The sequence below is a fragment of the Zea mays genome, chromosome 1, assembly GCF_902167145.1.
Source record: "Zea mays cultivar B73 chromosome 1, Zm-B73-REFERENCE-NAM-5.0, whole genome shotgun sequence".
NCBI lineage: Eukaryota > Viridiplantae > Streptophyta > Magnoliopsida > Poales > Poaceae > Zea > Zea mays.
Window position 1 is genome coordinate 274,077,110 of NC_050096.1, and position 20,701 is coordinate 274,097,810.

General features: G+C 44.1%; 1 long non-coding RNA gene across 1 annotated transcript; it reads right to left on the reverse strand.

Annotated features, from left to right (window-relative positions):
• Positions 1-559: 559 nt before the first annotated feature.
• LOC103643891 (uncharacterized) lies at positions 560-3,831 on the reverse strand. Its single transcript, XR_002266529.1, has 2 exons — positions 1,170-3,831; positions 560-1,066 (listed from the first exon to the last, which is right to left on the reverse strand). It is a non-coding gene; the product is annotated as an uncharacterized lncRNA (long non-coding RNA).
• Positions 3,832-20,701: the final 16,870 nt, after the last annotated feature.

The window sequence follows — 20,701 nt, forward strand, 5'->3', positions numbered from 1 at the left end:
TGCTTGTGCTGGGGTCCTTTCCGTCCCGGGACCTTGCCAAGGCCCGGACCTCACCCGAGGGGGACCTAGGACCCACCTGCATGTCTCCTCGGGAGCTCCGGACTCGTACTCACAGGGGTCCGGTGTTCCTCTGCGAAGGTTTGGTCCTAACGGTGCCTCCCGGGATGTACCATCCTTCCTCGCCACGTGGTGCCCTTAGGTCGGCCCACGTGGCGGGGCCAGGTGCCACTCTCCGTGTGACCTGGAGGTATCGTATGGGTACAGTGTATTCATACTGTAGAAGAGGGTACCCCTTATTCAGGGTACCGGCATTTATGTAGATAGATTAAAATATCAATGTGGTTATCGGATATATGGCAGGGGTTATCAGATATTGATGCTCTTGAAGAATTGTTTACTAAGATATGGAGCTAACATTATGACAACAGCAAGAATACAAAGAATGTTTATGCAAGTAGATTACAGCTTCTTGTTTATGTAAATACAATGTTTATGTTCTATCTGATAAGTATGTTCATGAAGATAAACATTCTTCATGTTATTATCATGTTTAAACAGATTGCCAAAAAGATGATGTAATGTACTAGAGAATACAGAGAGCATACACAAAACTAAATTACAACTATTGTTCATGTTCATGTCGCGTATTCCAAGATCTAGTATGGGAACTTGTAGAGTTCAGAGTTATAAGGCAAACATGTCACAATACGTACCGAGCTGCATTAAAGTAGCATACTTCTATATCTAGTAATAATTCGTGAGTAAAGTTTGCATAAGCAAGCACAGTTTTCAGAATGCTTCAACAACATGGATGTCTATGTACACAAAAGTCTTCCATATCCAAAAGTGATGAAGCTTTTTCTATGCTTACAAAAACTGAAACCTGTATATAGATGAGAGGAGTATGTTAGTTTTGCCTGAATCGTTTGCCAAAGATAATATGAAAACGGTATACAAAGCATCTTAAATAGTGTTATGCCTTCATGTGTTTGAGGATGGTCTAGCCGTTGTCACATTGGAACATGTATAATCTGGTATGACTTAGCTAGCCTGGGTGTGCTTCATCCTGCATGTATTATGTTGTATTAATATGGAATAAAAGCTCTAGCTACAGAGCTAAAAGGCACATTTTGTTCTCAGTGCACCAGTGAATGTATTCTGCTATATACGTTTTTGGTGGTGATGGCAAATCATTGTTGGTAGACTGAACATTGTGTTTGTCAACAATCTGTGAGTAAGAGAATCAATAATGTTTGTTAACTCTGATAGATCGAATTAGGAGAGCATTGTCGTAAATATTAACACATTGTCGTATATATCAATGATGCATGTTTTTTGTTTTAATCCAAACTATGTGCAGCAAAACCAATAGTAATAAGACTAGCTTCATTAAGTCTATAGCATTGATTTGGTAGTGGACTAAAAGGAGACGAAGACATGATATTGATCTAAGAGTAAAGAGTGCCAACTCTTTCAGTGTCTGTGTATAGAAACACACGCACGTGCACATACACATGATTAAGATATAATATGATGTCAGATTCATAAATAAAATATAGAAACATTAAATTTGTAGGGTACATCAAAGATAAAAGAGGGTTGATAGGTATTTGTTAGGAAACTAAGACAAAGCACATCAATACCTAAGTGTAGCAGCACGAATTGTAAGATGTATTGCCTATTGGATAAGTATGTAAGTAGGTTTTGAAAGGTAGTAATAATAATTGTACATGAAGATGAAAATGTATCTCAAAGAAACATATGTACAGAAAGTAGCATTGCTATCATTTAAGTAAATGAATTTAAAAACTTGAATCATATCATTGTGGTATTTAGGAAATAGACCATATCAAGTGAATGTTCACTTAAAAAGAAATGTATATGATTGGGATTGTGTTAGAGAACGTGACCTTTCGGGCTGTGATAAAAATGTATATATTGGATCTTTGCCTTTCTTATTAGTTGTTGGTGTGAACTGTAAATATGCAAGTTATTTGGGAAATATAGTACAAATAATGCATTTATTTCTTTTTACTAATGTCGAAGGACGCGGTCCAGCTGATGCGGCTCTTGATCAAGCTTCTTGGCTGATGCTCTTACATCTCAGTTTGAATACCAGGGTACTAAGGATCTGACTTAATATAAGAAAAGTTAGTAAAGGATAAACAACCACATGCATAATTAGGTTGACTGCACCTCACATTATCTGGACACGTTCGAACTCCATTCCATAGGCCCAGTACAAAAAATGAAAGCTGGCATGGATTTCATCTAGAGAAGGTAGAGAAGAAATACAGTAAGGAGCTTAGGTACGACGTGGTTCAGCAAAAGAAAAAAGGTTAAACAACCACACACATGCATGATTGGATTGTTTGCAAAGCACATTATCTCTTGTATGTGTGTTTCCATATTTTCCATGTAATATGTATACATGTGTGAATATATCAACACCTACATGTATATCAGATAGAAGCATGCGCCAGCACACGTTCTAACTCTATTTAGTGGGCTCAGAAAAAATGAAAGCTGTTATAATTTCAAGTAGAGGAAAAAGAAAAGAAATACAACAAGGACCTATAGGTAGGACATGGCTGGATCAGCTACAGGTTGCAGGCATCCAGGGGAAAAGGAAAACAGGCTTGACTGCATCCGAAAAAGCAGCCCACATAGCATGCACAAGCACACACTCGAACATCGATTGTTCAACCGAAAGAATGGGTTAACCTGCCACAATATCATCGATTGGGTAAAAAAGCACATGCACTCCAGAACTGAAACCCCACACTTGGTATGTTCCAGCTAGGTCGACACTTGCAATGTATTGTGTCAAAACTGAATAGTGAAGAGAGGCATGATATTGCACCGTGAAGCGTTAACAATGGTGGACTATTATTTTTTTAACTTTCAGAGGGGTTTACATAATGTGTAAGATGGCATAGTGCTTAGCTAGAGCAGACCATTGTTATGATGAGTCGCAACACATTTAAATTTACATGTTGCTTGGCTCCCACTTAAAAAAGATGGGGGCTATTTCTAATGCCACAACAGCTTCAGATGTTGACTTGGGGATGGCTGGAACTTACGAGGCTGCTATGGAGCCTATCCATGTCAGCCTATCAACAATTGTATTCTGCTGAGCAGTGGAAAGAACAGTGGATTTGCATATGTTAATTGTATGGTCAAATATATGGATGCTTGTTGCTTGGACTAATGAGAGATCAAAGATTTTGTCGAATTGCCACTTATTATTCTAATTTCCATATAGTATTGGCCCATAAGAATACTTTAAGGGGAGAGGGCATGCAGGTTGGACTGTGTCCTCAAAGCGACATTTGGGTTGTGTTTTGGGAGAGTGGGAAATTAAAGGCGAGTTCTCTTATCCATGGCTGAATCTGGAACCAGGGGAGCCTATCGCCGTCTTGTACATAGGACCCATGTACAGACCACACGGACTGCCAAACAGTTTCAAAAAGAAAGCGACGGCAGCTCTGCCATTCATACTGGGCAAAAGGAACGTCTTCTAGACCACGCAACGAAGGTGACAGCATTGCAAGAACAGGCAAAAATAGCAAACTCCAACAGCCAAGAATCTCAGATTCGTGAAAAAAACAGTGGGACAGGATGACCATGCCTTTAGGATATCGGGAGGTAAGTGTACGTCATGCACCACGCTGCCTGGGGCCGCCACCACGGGTCCGCGCGAATGGGTTCAGGTGGGCGTCGGGATTCGGGGGATTTGGGATGCGTGTTGCGGAGCTTCCGAATCCGCTCTGGTCATGCTCTGGAAGCTTCTGGTCCAGAGTAGGATTCGTGGTTGTAGCAGCCGTTAGTAGCCTCGGTAGAAGTCTCGAGAGGCCTTGAGTGCACGCGAAAGCGAGAAGAAATGAACCGAGGATCCTAGATCGGATGGCCACGATTTTTTAGAGCGACGTGGATAGGACCATCGAAGCCGTTTCTGTTCTGCTTTAATAATAAGAAATATTGTCTCCCCTATGATCTTTTCTTTATAAATATCTTACAAGTTCTTCGGTCAGCGATCCTATATAACTCTAAGTCCCTATTCACTTAGGCTCCGTTTGGATGTTGGAATTGGAGATGGTGGAATTGAATTGGATCCAATACCAAATCAGCCTGGCTTTGGAAATCGGATCCAATACCAAATCCAGTTCAATTCCGAGCAAATCAGAGGGTGGAAGGTCGGAATTGGAGAGTGGAGGCGTGTGTAGAGTTGAATACCGGCTGGAATTTGGTGGATTTCCAATTCCAAATACTGTGACCATCCAAACACCAGAATTCGGGTTTGTCAATTCCAATTCTGAATTCCGAGTCTAAATTCCAACATCCAAACGCACTATTATATATGCATTTCCCTGTATAGTCATAATCAAGGCAAGCGAATTGCACGTACATGAATTCGTGACCTACTCAATTTCTAAACTCCTAATAGCGGCTTAGCCATCGCCTTTATTAATTCCCAATTACTAGTCCTTATGCCTTATCTATACTGTCTTCACTCTTTCTTTTAACATTTTAGTGCCTTTTTAGCAAAGCTTCTAGAACTACTTTTAAGATAAATCCATGAGAAATTATGCAAAATAGTATGCACAGAGTGACTATATGTGATTTTGTAAACCGATTACATGAATTAAACTAGGGGACATGAAGCTAAAAGAGTAACTTATCTAATTTTTTATAAAGATTACTCGCCCCGTTTCCAAAATAGTAGTCATTTTAGCTCTTATTTTTATGTCTATATTCAGATAGATGATGAAAAATTTAAACACATATATAAAACTCATGTATCCGATATTTATATGAATTTATTAATTATCTAAAACGAATTTTAACTTAGAACAAAGAGAAACTTTTTATAGATTGTGTCATTTGTCTTGACTTTGACATATTAACCCTCTAGTCAAACACGTTACAAGTTCCTTAGTTACATAAAGTCGTGTAAGATTGTCTCCAACAATTATCTATATGATTAATTAAAACATTATTTTATACGTAAACTGAATTGTTTATAGAATAGAGTTTGAATATATAGATGAAGATAAGTAAAGTTGTTCGAGATAGCCTAAAACTACATCCGCTCCACCCTACTGGCTAGTCCTTCCAAGGTGGATTTGATGGAACAGCTTGCAAGGCATTTCATGAGGCCCCTCACTAAGGAACAAATGGAGGCAATTATGGAGCTGGCAATTCAGGGAAAGGAAAAGGAAGGGACCAAGAAGAAGGGCAGCAAGGTGACACCTCTCAAGGCTCCTATCATAGAGACTGCTGCGAGGATCTGAGTGGTTTTAGGAATTGTGTGGGTCGGTCTGGTGCAGAATGTTATCTCGCATGTGTAATAGTCTGTGGGTCTCCCAACTGCTTTTGATGACTGCTTTGGGTAGAAGGTTGTGGGATTGTCAGCGGTGTTTTTTCATTTGGCTTGCTCTGTCGGTGTTTCAGTCTGTCGTTATTTCAGACGTGGGTTGCATGTTGTTCCCAGCTGGTAGCGTGCTGCTGACGCTGGTTGTCTGGTCAGGTCCTGTTTCTTCATCAGTGTTCCTCTTGTGTGGCTCTACTTGGTTATGTAGGGGAACTACTTTTGATTAATGAATGCCAACTGTTGTATTCTGTCATGGAATGTGAGGGGGCTAAATGACCCAGCTAAAAGGGCAAGTGTGAAACATACGATTCTCTCTTCTGGGGCAACTATTGTCTGTCTTCAAGAGACAAAGATAATGAGTTGGAATAATAACCTTCTAAAGGAAACACTGGGTTACAAGTTAGCTGCTCAAACGATTCATTTACCATCTCTTGGAGCGCCAGGTGGGATTCTAATTGCATGTGATGCGGATCTTTTTGACATAATTGCTATTCCCTATCCATCAGTATACTCGTTATCTGTCAGAATCTGCTCCCGTCTGAGCGACGTGGTGTGGGACCTCACAGGGGTTTATGGTCTTCAACCTGAAAATGAGAAAATGATTTTTCTGGCAGAGCTACGCCATATTCGTAATTTGATGAAGCCGGAATGGCTGGTTTTAGGTGATTTTAACATGATAAGGAGAGCAAGGGAGAAAACAAAGGATTAATTAATAGAAGACTGATGAGGCAGTTCAACCACACAATTGATTACCTTCAGCTTTTAGAGCTTGACCTCAACGGTAAATTATACACATGGTCAAATGAACAGGACACCCCTACGATGTCTAGGATTGACAGGTTCTTAGCGACTACGGAATGGCATGATTTCTTCCCCAGGCTAATCTGCAGGCAATTGGGTCCATGACCTCGGATCATTGCCCCTTAGTTATGCAAGGTATGGCTGCCTTTAGTTTCTATAAGGGGTTTAGATTTGAAGCTTTTTGGACAAAAATTGATGGGTTCAATGAGGTGGTTTAGCAAGCGTGGACATCTAGTGTTCGTTCTTCCGATGCTATTCTTCGGCTGCATGTGAAGATGACCCACATGGCTAAAGCTCTATTGATCTGGAGACGAAAGACAGCAGGCAATTTTAAAGTGCAACTAGCAATCATTCAGACCGTCCTTACCCTCCTTGAGAAAGCGCGGGAATCCAGGCAACTATCCGGGGACGAGTTAGAGTTCAGGAGAAGTCTAAAAATGAAAATCCTAGGGCTAGTGGCAGTTCAAAAGGAAAGAGATAGACAACATTCAAGACTTATCTGGATGCGTCTGGGAGATGCAAACACACAAAAAATTCACCTCATGGCAAATCATAGAAGAAGGAAAAAAATTCATCAGATCACTGGTTCGCGATGACAGGCTGCTCACCAGTCAGGAAGAGAAACTGCATGAGGCCCACCATCATTTCTTTGAAGTTATTGGCAGAAGGGGTACTAGTGAAAGGGAAATATGGTCAAACCTTTTTCTAAATGATTTTGGTGGTTAAATTGCCCAACACAAATAATTGGACTAACTAGTTTGCTCTAGATTATACATTCTATAGGTGCCAAAGGTTCAACACAAACCAACAAAAAGAACAAGTTAGGCTTCAAAAGAAAGGAGCAAAAAGGAAACCGAAGTGTTCCCTGGTCTGGCGCACCGGACTGTCCCAGGCGCAGCTCCACTATAATTCACCGGACTGTCCGGTGTGCCACCGGACTGTCCAATGCACCAGCGGAGCAACGGCTATCTGCGCGCAACGGTCGACTCTGACGGATGAACAGTGCAGCACAATGTCGCGGCAGAAGTCAGAGCAGCAGGTCAGAGGGGCACCGGACTGTCCGGTGCCACATGAGGACAAAGCCTCCAACAGTCGACCAGCTCGAAGCCCTAACGACAGGATGACATGGCGGTGCACCAGACACTGTCGGTGGCGCACCGGACTGTCCGGTGCGTCCATCGCCAGCAGCCTTCTCCAACGGCTACAATTTGGTTGGTGGCTATAAATACCACCCTAACCGACCACTTCAAGGTGTGGGAGCCCAAGCAACATTCCAAGTCATATAGTTGACATATCCAAGCCCTCCCAACCACCTCTATTCATTGATCCATCCTATACACAAGATTTAGACCACTACAACCCACACAAGTGCCACAAAAGAGAGAGCAAGCAAAAGAAAGCCTCTCGTGTGAGTTTAGCTCTAGTGCCTTGTGAGATTCATGAGAGAAAGTGTGTGCTACATCTTGCGTTCATTTGTGCGTGGAGTTTTGACTCCCATTGAACTTCCTCTAAAGTTTTGGAGGCTTGTAAAGCTAGCAAGAGACACCTAAGTGTGTGGTGATCCTTGCGGGGTCTTAAGTGATCCTTGAGAAGAAGAAGAGCTCGCCGATCTTGGGGATCGGTAGAGAGAGGGAAAGGGTTGAAAGAGACCCGTCCTTAGTGGACTCCTCAACGGGGACTAGGCCTTCGAGGGCCGAACCTGGGTAAAACAAATCACCCGTGTCTCGTGTGTTTATTGCTTGTGATTTGTTTGTTGTCTCTCTTTTAAGTTCTCTTGCGCTACTCTTTGCTAATATTATTTTGTATTGCTTCAAGTTAAATTCTCATTTAGAGAAGCAACTCCTTGCAAGAAAGAACTTGTGTTTATTCTCTTCTCATCTAAGCCCTCTTGCATTATTATCCACTAACATTTCTAGGAGTATTGCTATTGATTAAATTCCGCACTCTTTGAAAACAATACTCGTTGCAAACAAAGGACTTAGTTTTTTACTCCGATAACTTGTGAATTTTGTTCTAACCACTAATCAAGGGATCTAGTTTGTATTTAGAATTATAATTTTCAGGTTTCGCCTATCCACCCCCCTCTAGGCGACTTTCAATTGGTATCAGAGCTAGGCACTTCATATTGAGTCTAACAACTCGAAGTGATGGCTCGAGGAAGATCCCAAAAGAACAAGAAGACACCTCCGAAAGAAAACAATGAGGTAACTCTTGAGATATTACTTCCTGATTGTTCTAATTATGATTCATGGTCTACTAGGGTGATCAATGCTTTTAGAACCGTAGATCCACAATTAGAACAAATTTTAGACAAGGGTATCATTCCTTCTAACTATGATAGGAAAAATGCTTCGGAGGAAGATCTAAGATGTATACGCTTAAACTATCTAGCTTATCACATCTTAAGTAAATCTCTTAGCAAATAAGATTATCGTGCCTTCATAATAAGATATGATGAACCTATTTGTGATGCGCATGATATTTGTACTAGAATTAAAATCAAATTTGATGAGTCCAAACATGATGGTTCATTTTGTGCTTCTACTTCCTTTGGTCCTTGTGAAACTAACTCTTTGAAGGAAGAAGAAGAAAATGAACGATGGAGACCAAACGATGAATCCACCTCTCCAAAAGGTTTGTCTTCCCATTTTGATTCCCACATATGTTGTGTGGCTAATGAAAATGATAGCAGAAGCACAAATGAGGATGAGGAGGATGAAAGAAGCTTCATGCAACTCTACGCTCATCTAAGCCTAGAAGATAAGGCGGTCATGCTCAAACTTCTAAAAAGAGCGAGAGAGCAAAGCGAAGCTCGTCAAATGCTAGAAGATGTTCTCTCCATGAAAATGCTACACTTTGACGAGTTCACTAAAGAACATGAGGAGCTAAAGTGCTCTCATGTTGATTTGGTCCAAAGGTATGAAACTATTTCAATTGAGCAAGATAACTCTTTACAATGTATCGCTCAATTAGTAAATAGGAATGCCTTGCTTAAGGACCAAGTAGAAAAGCTAAAAGTTGAAAAATCTAGCTTTTCAAGAAAAATATGATATGCTTCTATGTTCTCATGAAAATCTTATAGATGATCATATCATATTAAAAATTGCTCATGAGGTTGTGATAGAAAACTTAAAATCCCAACAATCTCACTCATGCACATGTATTCAAATTGAAACTATATTACCATGTGCTAATGCTTGTTGTCCGTCGACAAGCAAATCTTCCCTTGAGCTAGAATTTGCAGGAACAAAAAATGATACATATCAAAAGCTCAAAGAAGAAAATGAGAGGCTAAAGATGAGCTTGACACAACTTAAAGGGAAGTGCATTGCTCAACCTTCTCAAGATAACCGTGATCACATGGTGAAGAAGCTTGAGACGGGAACAATCGTGGCATGCACTAAATCCCTTGAAGAAATGTCAAGGACTTGAGGACTGTCAAGAGGAAGGAACAAAAGAAGAAAATCAATGCCTCTGACAAAAGCCTCAACCATGCCTCCATGCAAGGTAACATCCAAGGTAATAATCAAGTCACACTTCACACTAAGAGAAGTAAGAAGTGTAGTGAATGCTTTGAAAAGGGACACTCGATTAGGTCGTGTCCCTATATTAAAAATGACTTGATTAGTAACAAGGATGATAAACTTTGTTTTAAATGCTCAAAGAAGGGACACTTAATTAAGTCATGTCCCTATTTGAAACAAAAAGGCATAGTGTTAGAAAAGAAAATATTAACTAACCATGTAGCAAGCAAGAAACAAGGAAAGAAGAAATCTCCAAGACTTGAAGATCGCCTTTGCTACATATGCCGAAAGAAGGGACATCAATGCAAGGATTGTCCCATTGGTAACAACCCCACTTCTAGCTTGTCAATTATTTCACATGTAACTAGGCAACCCAAAATTGCAACTTGTGCTAGAAAGGTAATGAGTTTACCAAGCGCTAACACAAAGGACTTTTGGGTTCCTAGATCTTTGCTGACTAACCTTGATGGACCCATCAAGCGATGGGTACCAAAATATGCTTGACAAGCTTTGCAGGAGAAGAAGATGATATGAAGCTTTGGGGTGCTTGAGAAAGTCAATTCAATTTTTTTAACTCAAGTTATCAATCTTCAATGATCTATATACCCAAGATTGACACAAAGTTATTTTGAATTGTTATGTCTAAAACTCATATCATCTCGAGGAAGATATTTATGTTGTAGGAAATAAAGAATTATCATGTGCCAAGACCTACAACATGGAGGAAAGCCAAGGGATGGTAACAATTATGCTTTTAAGTGCAAGTATCTTAAATTATCATTTCTTATGTGTCTTGTGTAGTCACATAGAAAAAGAGAGCACTTCATGTTTTTATATTATGTCACCATTCTTTGAAAAATTCCTCTCATATGGTAGATTGCATATTCATCATTTCTATTCTATGGCAATCTACATGCTTTAAATTATCGTAAGCACCTCATGGCATGCTTACACTAATTATCCTATTATTGCCATGTTCTAGATATAGAAAGATATTCCAAGTTCCTAAAAGAATAAGGTGTCATGTAAGGAATTCAAATCCTTAGGACACTTATAAAGGGAATCTCTCTTTATATCTAGAATCGTGAGACTAATGCTTTTGTCTAAATAACCTAAGTAGTCTCACATGTAGAAGATAAGGTTCTCTATGGAGATGCGTAATTCAACATGCCAAAGAGAATCAATCCAATGATTTATGTTGTATATCTTCTTGCTTAAATTAGATATGATTCTTCTATATTTATCGCTCTCCATGTTTTGAATTAGATTTATTCCCATAATCTTGAAGAATTAACTATGCTTGTTTTATGAGTTAAAACTTAGCATACATCATGGAATAGTCTAGTTCATATTATAAAGTTTCCATGCTTTAGTAATCCACTTTTCATTCCTTATCAAAAAAATGATGATTACAAAAAGTGAAACTAGTGCTTGTATTACTAATGACATATCTCTTGAGCTTACTTATGAAAATCTACAAGAGAGTAAGTGCAAGCCGCAAGCCTCAAGGATTACTCTTCACCCAAAGGAAGAAAGGTAAAAGCAAAGGTATGGGAACTCATCTTCTTAATCAAATATAGTTCCCATCAATGGTTATTTACTCTAAAGTTCTACCTATGTGAAGAATAGATTCTTTATTGGACTTAGATCAGCTAGATGTGCACTCAATCTCATTCTCATAAAATGCACTTGTCCATTAGAATCTAATTCAGGCCTTTGCTATATCTGTTCTCATATTGATATGCTTTTAAGTTATGATAATAAATTCAATATGAAGAAGTAAAATCCCTATGATTGATCAAAATATTTAAAAGGTGCCTACTCCTCTTTTCTAATGAAGTGCACTAATGTTAAGGATTTTACCTCATATCTGTATGACTTGTGAATGATGAATTGTTTATATTCCTTATCTAAAAGGAAATCATCCTTCATCATATACCCCTTGTGCTATTAACATCTCTCTTAAGTATTTTCAATAAGTTTGGAAGGAAAAAGAGTCAACTACAAAGGGAGGACACTCAAATGAAAAAGGAAGACATCAAGAGAAACATCACCTACTTGGATAATGAGATCTTCAAAACAATCGATGGTGTGGTTGTAAGCATTCTAAATCCTTTTCATTGTGAAAATACTAGGCATAAATTGTTTATTGCAAATTTTATAAGCCTTGATCAAGATGAATAATGCTTCTCCCTATTTTGTCTTTAAAAGTGAGTGCATCTATCCAACTCATTCAATTTCTTGATGCATATCTTTAGGGGGAGCCTATTTCTTGAAGCATCCCGATCCTTTGGGACTCAAATGTGATACAATTACTAGTCCCAGGAGGCTAGTAATCACATTCATTACTTCAAATAGTTACAGAGTCTGAATAAAGTTATTACAATACCGGGGATACAAGCTCGAAGTAGCCGAAAAAAAATAAAGCGCAGTGGAAGATAAAATAGCCCAGGCCACAGGCAGAACTGGGTGAACACACAGCCCCATCAATCAAGCATAGCAGAAAAGAAGTCTTCAGCTGCTGAAAAACATAAATAAATCTAGGTGAATACGCTAGGTATTCCGCAAGCCCACCCGGCTCCCGTAAAGAGAAAGTGGCCTATATTGTACATGCTTTATATGGTGGAGTTGAAGTCACTCATACTTTTTCAGAGCAAAGGCAGTACTCAATGATTAGGGTTTTCCCAAGACAATAGAAGTAACACTTGCTTGACCACCACTGAGCTTCCTGCTCCCATGGTACTACTTTCCTTCCAGAACATACACACACATTTCCCTGTTCCCAGTTGTAGTAGAAACACTAATTGTCATACCATACCAGACTCGTCCATACCAGTGGACACGGACTATTCGAATAGGTTTAGACTCTGCGCAGAGGGGTACACTTTACCCACTAGTCCGGCTCTGCGATCTCATGGCCAATGAGACCCGAATCCGAAACTCTTTCCTTCCTTGTACGTCCGAACCTTAACGGTTATACCGGAAGGAGTCAGGCCACCGCCATGTCCACACCGGACAAACATTCCCCCTCCTTATCCTCCCGGTGCTACCCCAGCCTTCATAACCCTGGGGTTGGACCGTACGAGTTCAGATTGAGTGGCTGCCCACACAGCCTCGAGTGGTTGTACTTTTGAGAGTACAGGTAATGAAAGATGACAAACTGGTCCTTATATGAGAGGACGATCCTTCTGCTCACGCCTAAACCAGCTGAGCCAACACCTTAGGCCCTCCCCTAAACCAGGGAGTCCCTGATCATCCTACTTCACCAGGTGATGAGGGTGAGTACCCTTCATCGCACTCCTTTGGAAAAATAATTCACTTATACCCCTTTTTACTTGTCCCATTTCTTTTAATCGAAGTAATAGTAAATGCGGGCTCTCTCATGCTTACCATGCAATTTGATTCCCATCCCATAATCCAGGCTTAGGCAGTGGTAGAGAGAGATAGGTAAATAATGCATCAAGGGAAAGATGGACTTGCCTTCGTCGAAGCTTTCCTGGCACAAGAGGTTAATCTCGGAGGGGTCGGGTTCTTGCCCTTCTTCCGGAGCTAAGAGTTCCGGAGGATCGGATCCCTCTTCCGCTAATTAAACAAGACAATAACAATACATCAAACATAGTGACCTTTGTGGGGTGTGCAAATTATTATACTTTATTATTTTTGTGCCCTAATAATTTATTTAGACAATTTTTGGTGCATAAAATATTAGTATCTAAATATACATGAGAAAATGAGAAAGGAAAATAGGAAAAAGAAAAAGAAAAGGGATTCTCCATCCAACCGGGCTGGGGGGGAGGTTGGCCCACAAGGCGTGCGGGCGCGGGCGCGGGCGCGCTTTGCGGCCCAGTAGGCCCAGCTGCGAGGGAACGGCGGCGGGGACGGCGCCGTAGCGCGGGCCCACCAGCCAGGGAGAGAGGGGGGGCTGACGGCGCTACTTGGTAACAGAGGGGAAGGGGGCTCGACCGGGCCGGTCGGCGGCGAGCTCCGCGGCGGTTCTATGCCGTCGGTCCGGTCCTCTGGCGGGGAAGGGGTGGCGAAGCACGGGCGGCTGGAGTGGGTCACGATGGCGGGGCGAATTTGGCCTGCGGGGGCCTATGGCGGTCGGTCCACGGCACAGTGGCGAGCGCCCACGGCGGCGAAGCCGCCGGTGAGGTTTCCGGCCACGACAGGGGAGGCAAAGTGGTGTCTAGTGATCGCGAGCGTGTGGCGGAGCTTCGGCCATAGTTTAATTGAACAGATAGACACTAGAGAGGGGGAAGGGAGCTCACCGGAGCAAGGCAGGGGCACGGCGGCGCTTGCTTGAACAGCTCGGGGAGGAGGGCAGTGGGGGTGGCTGGAGTGGTGTGGCGAAGACGGGGCTCGAGCGGGCCCTTTTATAGGCGCTCGGGGGAGGGAGGGGGATGGGGGAGACGGCGAGCACCGGCGAGCTCGCCATGGGTACGGGAATGGCGCTAACGCCGATTGGGATGGCTCGGGCAGGCTGGGGGTGAGTGGTCGGCTCAAGCACAGTGGCGGGGTTTGTCGCGGGGGCTGGCGAGCATTAATGGCGAGGCGACGAGGCGAGGGGCGCTCGGCGGCGATCGCGCCGGTGAGGGATGGGCGAGGGAGAAGGAGCTGACGGGTGGGGTCGGGCTGCCAGTGAGAGAGGTCCGCGCGAGAGAGAGAGCGGTGAGGCGCTGACGGGCGGGGCCCGGAAGTCAGGGGGCGGGAGCGGCGCGCGGGTTGGGCCGCCTGGGCCGGAAGAGAGGGGGGGAAGCGGGCGCGCGCGAGCTGGGCTGGGATTCGGCCCAGTCGAGGGAGGGGAGAGGGTTTTTCCTTTTCCTTTTCTTATTCTATTTCTTTTTCTTTTTCTTTTCTACTTTTGTGTCTTTTTGCTCCTTTTTCTCTTAACAAAAATTCTCTAGATGAACTTGGTGATAAATATGGTCTATGTGAGGTGCTTCAAATCATTTTAAGTGCATGCATATGATTTGGGTGACCTAGGGGTAGGGTTAAGGGAGAAGAATAAAAATAAAGGAGGGGGGATTAGGGGGGGTTAGGGTTTCAAACCTGGGTTGGGATTTTGGGATGTTACAAACCTACCCCACTTAAAGGAATCTCGCCCTCGAGATTTAGACCGAATTTGGGAAAAGATAAGGGTATTCCCTCCTCAAGAAGTCCTCACTCTCCCAGGTGGCTTCCTCTTCTCCTTCTCTGCTCCACTGAACTTTACAGAGCTTTACTTCTGAGGTGCGGGTCTTTCTGACTGCTGAATCAAGAATCTTCACTGGTTTCTCACGATATTGAAGGTCTTTCTGAATCTGCATTGTCTCTTCTTCGAGGTGACTTTCTGGTGCTTGCAGGCATTTGCGGAGCTGGGACACGTGGAACACATTGTGGATGTCGGACATGGATTCTGGTAGTTTCAGGCGGTATGTTGTTGCGGGTCCTACCCTGCCAATGATGGGATAGGGACCTACGAAACGTGGGGCTAGCTTCCCTTTGACTTGGAACCTCCTGACACCACGCATTGGAGAAACCTTAAGGTAGACCAAGTCTCCTTCCTCAAATCGGAGTTCCCTCCGCCTGTTGTCTGCGTAACTCTTCTGCCGACTTTGAGCTTCAAGCAACCTTCTGCGGATCAGTGCAACTTTCTCTTCCGCCTCTTTGACAAAGGCAGGTCCTTCTAGTGCTTTTCCCCCACGTTGGACCACATGAGAGGGGTCTGGCATTTTCGTCCATACTGAGCTTCGAATGGCGACATCTTGATGCTGGCCTGGTAGCTATTGTTGTATGAGAACTCTGCGTAGGGTAGACTGGATTCCCAACTTCTATCAAAAGCTAACACACATGCTCTTAACAGATCTTCAAGGACTTTGTTGACTCTCTCTGTCTGCCCATCTGTCTGAGGGTGGTAAGCGGTACTGAAATCTAGCTTGGTGCCCATGGCTTTCTGAAGGCTTGTCCAGAATTTGGATGTGAACTGGGTTCCTCTGTCTGACACTATCTTCCTTGGGATGCCGTGGAGTCTCACTATCTCCTTGAGGTAAATCCGGGCAAGGGTGGCTCCTCCAAAGGTAGTTTTCACTGGAATGAAATGGGCTACCTTGGTGAGGCGGTCTATTATTACCCAGATGGAGTCATTCCCTTTCTGTGTCCGGGGCAGTCCGGTTACGAAGTCCATGCCTATTTCTTCCCACTTCCATTCAGGTATCGGGAGGGGTTGTAATAGGCCAGCAGGTTTTTGGTGCTCGGCCTTCGTCCGTTGACAGATGTCACATCGGGCCACATACTGAGCTATTTCTTTCTTCATCCCCTTCCACCAGTATCTGGTCTTGAGGTCCAGGTACATCTTGGTAGATCCGGGGTGGATGGAGTAGGCTGAGTCGTGAGCTTCCTTGAGCAGGACTTCTCGGGCCTCCCCTTTTGGTACACACAGACGGTGTTTGAACCAAAGGACTCCTTGGTCATCTGTCCTGAGGTCCGGGAGTTGTTCCTTACGGGCTTTCTCCACAAGCCTTGCTGTCTCTGAGTCTAGACATTGAGCTTTGCTGATGAGGTCTTCTAGCATTGGCTTGACTTCGAGACTGTCGTTGTTTCCTAGACATGCATTTAGTTGTGCTGATTCTTCCTTCCAGTCTTCTAGAAAGTTGGTCCCTTTTATTCCAAATGGCTTTCGACTGAGGGCGCCGGCTACCACGTTGGCCTTCCCGGGGTGATAGTGAATTTCTAGGTCATAATCCTTGATCAGCTCTAACCATCTTCGCTGACGGAGGTTGACATCAGGTTGAGTAAATATATACCTCAGACTCTTGTGATCGGTGAAAATGTGGCATTTGTTTCCGATTAGGTAATGTCTCCATATCTTTAAGGCATGCACTATGGCTGCCAATTCCAAATCATGGGTGGGGTAATTCTGCTCGTGCGGCTTGAGTAGGCGTGATGCGTAAGCAATGACTTTCTCGTTTTGCATTAGCACACACCCTAAGCCTTGCCTCGAGGCATCACAGAAGACGACAAAATCTTGATGAATATCTGGCAGTGATAGAACGGGTGCCGTTGTGAGTTTCTCCTTTATGATTTGGAGACTTCCTTCACATTTTGGGGTCCACACAAATTTGTGATCTTTCTTGAGAAGTTCTGACATTGGTCTTGCTATGCTGGAGAATCCTTTGATGAAGCGGCGGTAATACCCTGCCATTCCTAGGAAGCTTCGAACTTCACTAACGTTGGTTGGTTGCCTCCATTTTGACACTGCTTCTACTTTGGAAGGGTCCACTTCTATCCCTTCTGCGGTTAAGATATGCCCAAGGAAGGCTATCTTTTCCAACCAGAATTCACATTTACTGAGTTTGGCATAAAGTTGGTGTGCTCTGAGTTTTCCAAGGACGATCCGAAGGTGACGCTTATGGTCTTCGCGGTTCTTGGAGTAAATAAGGATGTCGTCGATGAAGACTACGACAAACTTATCTAGCTCTTCCATAAACACTTTATTCATGAGGTTCATGAAAAAGGCGGGTGCGTTTGTCAATCCGAACGGCATTACCGTGAACTCATATTGCCCGTACCGGGTGACGAATGCAGTCTTTTGGATGTCTGCCTCCTTGATCCTCAATTGGTGGTAACCAGACCTTAGGTCTATCTTGGAGAAGTACTTGGCTCCTTGAAGCTGATCGAAGAGGTCGTCAATCCGAGGAAGTGGATACTTGTTCTTGATGGTAACTTCATTTAACGATCGGTAATCAATACACATTCTCATGCTTCCATCCTTCTTGGAGACAAACAGGACTGGTGCTCCCCAAGGTGATGAGCTAGGACGAATGTACCCTTTTTGCTGAAGATCTGAGATTTGAAGCTTCAGTTCTGCTAACTCGGTCGGAGCCATGCGGTATGGCCTCTTTGCGATGGGTGCTGTTCCAGGAATCAGATCTATGTAGAACTCCACTTCTCTTTCTGGTGGCATTCCTGGCAATTCTTCTGGAAACACGTCCATGAATTCTTCTACTACTGATATACTTTCCGTTGTTAGATTGAACATCATCGGGTCACTGGCGGGTGGCTGTGCCTGGCAAGAGACTGACTTTCCCTGCTGGTCGGTGAGGAGGACTGTCTTGTCTGCGCAACTGATGATGTCTTTGTGTTTAGTTAGCCAATCCATCCCTAGGATTACATCAATTCCCTTGGATGGCAAGACGGTTAAGTCCGCCAGGAATACTACCCCACTTAAGAGGATTCTGACTTGGGAGCATTTTAGCTGGCATAGGAGGTCGGGCCCTGGGGTTCGGGTGACCAAGGGAATCTCTAAAGGAGTAGAGGGAATGCCATATTTTTCACAAAGCTAGTGGCTATGAAGGAGTGGGATGCTCCAGAATCGAAAAGTACGGTAGCGGGAGTAAATTCAACAAGGAACTCACCGAGTACTACTCCCGGAGCCTGTTGAGCTTCCTGGGCATCGATGTGATTTACACGTGCCCTTCCTTGGTACGGAGTCTTGTTCTACTGGCTGACGGCGGAGGGCGCCTTGGGGGCGGATGCCGAGGTATTCTTGGGGCCATTCACCGAGTTGGAGTAGGCGGGTCCCGGTGGCTTCAGTTGCGGACAGCTGTTCTTAAAGTGACTTGGATCACCACAGTGCCAACATGCATTCGCCGGAGGTTGGTTGCTTGCCACTAAGGGAGAATGGAAAGAGCTCTGACTCTGCTGGCTGAATCGTGATGGAGTGGGTCCAGCCGGTCTACTGAAGTTGGGCCCCTTGGGTGGAAACCCAAATGATCGAGTCTTCTGGTGCCGGTCCTGCTGCTGTGCCCGGAGAACCTGGAACTTCCTTTTGAGATGTCCTTTTTCTTCCTCCTTAGCTCTTTCAACTTGCATGGCCTTGTTGGAAAGGTGAGAGAAGTTGAGGAAGTCTTGGCTAGCCAGAATTGTCTTGAGTTCTGGCCTGAGTCCCTTCAGGAACCGGGCCATCTTTTTGCTCTCAGTATTGACATCATCTGGTGCGTAGCGGGCTAACTCAGTGAACTTGTGCACATATTCGCTGACAGATCTGCCGTCTTGAGTCAATTCTCAGAACTCGTCCTCCTTAAGCTGTACCAGTCCTTGGGGCACATGGTGCTCCCGGAAAGCTGCTTCAAACTCCGCCCAGGTAGCATCTCTGATGGTGACGTTGAAGGTGTCCCACCAGGCTAAGGCCATCCCAGAGAGTTGGTGGGCAGCCAGTTGAACACACTGGTTTTCTGGGCAACCAATGGCTTCCAGTTTCCTTTTGATCGTGCGCATCCAATCGTCTGCATCGAGGGGGTTGCTTGATCCGGCAAACGTGGGAGGTTTGAGTCTCAGGAAGTCCCTCATTCTGTCTTGCGGTCTTCCACCATTCGGCCGTTGATTTTCTAGATTTCGAGTGAGGACCTCGATGAGTCGGGTCTGATTGGCTAGAACTTGGGCTAAGTCTAAGGGTAGGGGTGGAGGTGCGGGGAAGTGGGTTTCACTTTCTTCTCTAATGACTTCCCCTTCAGCTCTTCGGGGGAAACCTGCTCCAATCCCTGAGGCGGTAGGCGTGGTTTTATCCGATGCCATCTGCCAGGGAAGAGAGTCACTATTATGCACATGCAAATTGTTTTCAACCAAGTTATTTTATTCATTACACCATCACATTACAAGCATAAGACTACTACAGGGGGAGACTACACGAGAGCGTTCTTCGAGGTACTAGCGAGTTCCTTGTCTAAGGTGTCCCCAAATGCCTTGAGAAGATCATCGAGGCTGGCTAGGGATACATCTTTTTCGTCGGACCAGTCATCTATTCTGGGGGGAGGTAGGGCTAGAGGGGCCTTCTTCTTCTTCTTCTCTGTCTGGCATCCCTGGTTAGTGGTCTTCTTCTGGATCTTCTTTTTGGGGGCGAGTGCCTTTAGCTTCTTGTCAAAGTCTATCTTCAAGGTCCGATAGGCCTCACGGGTGTTGGCTTCCTCGCCTTCTACTATGCTGAGACTCTCCTGGAGGGATGCCTTCTCTTGCTTAAGCTCTTTGACTTGCTGCTCTAGGCTTTCCACTCGGGAGTTTAGGTGGGTACAGTGGGAGGAGAGCTCATCGTAGTGGTTGTCGAGGGTGTGGAGGTATCCGGCCATGTAGACGATAGTGGGATCATCTTCTATGGGATCTCCTCCTGACAGAGCCTGGAGTCTTTTCTTCCAGGTTGGGGTGTTTTTGTTGCTAGGTGGGAAATATCGGAGGGGAGTCTCAAAGATCTCTCGGCTATAGTTCTGGCACAGTTGTTTGAGGGCTTTTCGGGCAACGCTCTGGCAAGTGTCTGGGAAGCGGTGCCCGATGAAGGTAATTTGGAAGGGGGGGTGGTTTGGGTAGTTCTGGCTTTCTCCCAAGTAGACCGCCATAGAGCACTTTTCCATTCCATTTTCATGGTACTCTTTCCAGACATATTCGGGCTTCTTGCGGATCCCCAAGCGCAGCGCGCAGCTCCGAAGAAGGTGAGGAAAGCCTTCCTCCTCTGAGCAATAGGAAGTCCTAATCACCCAGGGGTTTTCCATCTAGTAGACGAAAAGAAAGGTCTATTAATATCGGGGAAAAGGGGAAAGAGTGTTTCTTGGAGGTAAGAGGTGTTTTCTTGTTAAGGCAACTTTTAAGGTCAGGGCTGTGGTCTACGGCCAGTCCTATAGGCTTTGATACCACCTGAAGCGTCCTGATCCTTTGGGACTCAAATGTGATACAATTACTAGTCCCAGGAGGCTAGTAATCACATTCATTACTTCAAATAGTTACAGAGTCTGAATAAAGTTATTACAATACCGGGGATACAAGCTCGAAGTGAGCCGAAAAAAAATAAAGCGCAGTGGAAGATAAAATAGCCCAGGCCACAGGCAGAACTGGGTGAAGACATAGCCCCATCAATCAAGCATAGCAGAAAAGAAGTCTTCAGCTGCTGAGAAACATAAATAAATCTGGGTGAATACACTAGGTATTCTGCAAGCCCACCCGGCTCCCGTAAAGAGAAAGTGGCCTATATTGTACATGC